A 3,355-nucleotide genomic window follows, 5' to 3' on the forward strand; every position below is an offset into this window, starting at 1 on the left:
ATGGAGGTTCAGCTGGTGGTTGATATAGGACAGTACCAGTTTGTGGAAGGCTTTGTGGGCATGTGTAAGTGTCTTGAACCAGCATCTTTTCTGGACAGGGAGCCAGTGGAGTTACTTGAGGTGAGGAGTGATAACGGTATGCTTGGGGAGGTCCAGGATGAGTCTGGTGCAGCATTCTGTATTGTGTGGAGTCTTCTGAGGAGCTGGGAGGGAATGCTGGTGTAGAGTGCGTTGCCGTAGCCGAGGCAGCTGGTGAAGAGGACTTGTGCGACAGTCTTTCCGGTGTTTACTGGGATCCATTTGAAGATCTTGCAAAGCATGTGGACGATGTGGAAACAGGAGGAGGCAACAGCATTGACTTGTTGTTTCATGGTCAGTTGGCTGTCCAAGATTAGAAGAGGTAACAAGTGTGGTCCCTCGGCGTAGGAGTGGGTCCAGCTGTGGTCCCAAGCGGAGGTGTTCTTTCCAAATATCAGTACCTCGTTTTTTCAGAGTTCAATTTGAAGCAGCTGTCTCATCCAATCGGCTATATCGGTCATGGCGTTGCAGAAGTTGGCTTTGGTGTTAGAGGGGTCTTTTGTGAATGAGAGGACAAGCTGGGTGTCATCAGCATAGGAGATGATGTTGAGTCGTGGGCCGACAAGGGGGTCATGTAGCTATTGAACAGCATGAGGCTGAGCGATGATCCTTGGGGCACACCGCATATGATGATCTTGGGAGCAGATAAGAACAGAGGTAGGTGGATGTTCTGGGTGCGTCCTGAGAGGAAAGAGGCAATCCACTTGAGGGCATGTTGTTGAATTCTGATGTTGTGGAGTCTGTCAAGGAGGATATGGTGGGCGACGATGTCAAATACTGCAGACAGGTTGAGGAGAATCAGAGCCCCTGTTTCTCCTTGGTCATGCGGGTTCTGATGTCATCTGTTGCGGTGATGAGCACGGTCTCTGTGCTATAGGTGGGCCGGAAACCTGATTGTGATGCATTGAGTAGGTGGTTCCGTTCTACGTAGTTGGTGAGATGTCAGTTGATAACCTTCTCAAGTACTTTGGCTGGGTATGCGAGGAGAGAGATCGGCCGGCAGTTCTTGAGGTCACTGGGGTTGGCTGAGGGCTTCCTTAGGAGGGGTCTGATGTCTGCATGCTTCCGTTCATCTGGAAAGGATGTTGTGGAGATGGAAATGTTGGGTAAGTTGGTTTGTTCGGAGCTGATTAAGTTGGATCCAAGGTTGAAGAGATGGTGGGGAAAAGGGGCGATAGGTGCCCTGGAATGGATGGGGGACATGGTGGTAGCGGTGGTCTGGATGTCGAGTGAGGACCAGGTGGTTTTGGCTGGGCTGAGGTACGCTGGTTTGATGAGGTTGTTGGGTCTGATCAATGTGGGTTGAGGATTAAAGTTGTTGTAGATGTTGGCAATCTTTCTGTGGAAGTAGTTAGATAGTGAATCACAGAGTGGTTGGGAGGGATGCACTGTTTTTTCTGTGGCAGTTGGGTTGGAGAATTCCTTGATGATCTTAAAGAGTTCCTTGGTGTGTTGGTTGTGGCCCTGATGCGGTCAGTTATGGCTGTTGTTTTAGCCTCCTTGATGTGCCGATGGTAGTCCTTGAGTGCTGTTTTGTTTGGGGCTCTGTCTGAAGGGTCTTTGGAGGTGCACCATCGCTTATTGAGTAGAAGACAGCTATGCCTGGTGGTTCTTGGCTCCGGGGTGTAGCAGCTGAATTGTTTTGGTGTTCTGTTAGTTTTTGCCAGTTTCAGAGTGGTGACTTTGTTGGTGCATTTGCTGATCCAGGCAGAGAAGTTGTGGACGGCCTGGTCGAGGTTGGTTGACGTGTCGGGTGGTGTGGTGCTTAAGAGCCTGAGCCCATTGGCTCTCAGTTACTTTTCCCCAGCTGCGGTGGGTGGCGCTATCACTAAATTAGGACCAAAGGTCCCAGAATGTAAAGCAAAAACCTGGGCTGATGAGCTATTCACACCTGGACCTTGGACACTTGAGAGCTGTAGAGAACTATAACTACAGACTGTTGAACAAACATGTTCAGAGAGACATTGCTGCATGCACCACAGTAAACACCCGACCTGCACATCACTGCTCACAGACATTCCGATATACACCCTTGTACATAGACATATATCCCTGTACGCAGATGCACAGCTGCACAAAACACCCATCTCTTACATACCAACGGCCTTTAACACCACATCTGCAGGTGTATCTCTAGAGCTAGTAAAATGCCTGAGTTAAGTGTGGATATTAGTACTGAATACCCACACATTTTCATGGGATACAGGAAAAGGGATGCACTGCCTTCCGAACGCCACTAGTGCGGGGTGCTGAGGGGGTGGCTATCCTCCGTGCGCCCGCCAATTCAGCGGATGCTGTAAAGGGAGAGAGATCCGTGCCTGGCAGACGGGGGTCTCATAACATGGCGGCATCCTTTGCCAGGGCAGCAGAGGCCATGACCTCACTGACCTGGTAGACTGGTCGGCCGCACTCCAGATTCTAAAGGAGCATAATAGTAAGTTCATAGGATCATCTATTTCAGAGTTTCTCGGTTTTATAGATTTTCAAAAAATCCCTTTCTTGCTCATGGAGATTAGCAACACAAATAACACATTTCGATGCATATATATACCTACGACTAGAGTACTGGAAAACCTAGCACCTTTGCTTAGGGCTAAAGGGGAAACGTACCTCGCATTTTTTTAATTTATTCTCAACTTGAAAAAAACGTTTCACTCGGGAGAATTCTTTCTCCTGTATCTCCTGAAAACATGTAACTGTTTTGTATAATTTCACACCTACTTTCTAAGCTCATTCAAGCACGCTATTGGCGTTGAAGATAGGGGCGCAAATTGTAAAAACTCCAGAAAGCTACGACCTTGTGGGGGTTCACCATATACGCGCCCCGCTTTGAATAATCATGCTCTTACTCAGACCTATAGTCGTGTTAGTGGAAAATGTTAAGCTGTCATAAACGTAATATACGACCACTAAAGAGTTGGTGAAATGTAACTGCATTTTTATAGCGCTAACTCTCCCTGAGGAGAAGTTGGTCGTAAAAGGTACTTGCAGAAAGTGGGTTACAAGGTAGACGGTTAAAGGATTTCAATTATGAGATCTCTTTTTAAATATATCTTAGTTCAAGTGCAGAATGTTCCTGAGAGAAAAACCATTGTAATTTTCCTGGGAAAATGAATGTCAAATGCAGTGTACTAGGTACGCTGGAATGTTGCTATACATGTACATACCTAAAGATACACATATATTTATATTTATACAGAGGTATAAAAGCCAAAATGTGAAAAAAATATAACGGAAAGTATGTGTCACTTTCTCTAGCAGGATTATTTTCAACCAC

Source organism: Pleurodeles waltl, chromosome 4_2 (genome assembly GCF_031143425.1).
Source record: "Pleurodeles waltl isolate 20211129_DDA chromosome 4_2, aPleWal1.hap1.20221129, whole genome shotgun sequence".
In the NCBI taxonomy this organism is placed as follows: domain Eukaryota; kingdom Metazoa; phylum Chordata; class Amphibia; order Caudata; family Salamandridae; genus Pleurodeles; species Pleurodeles waltl.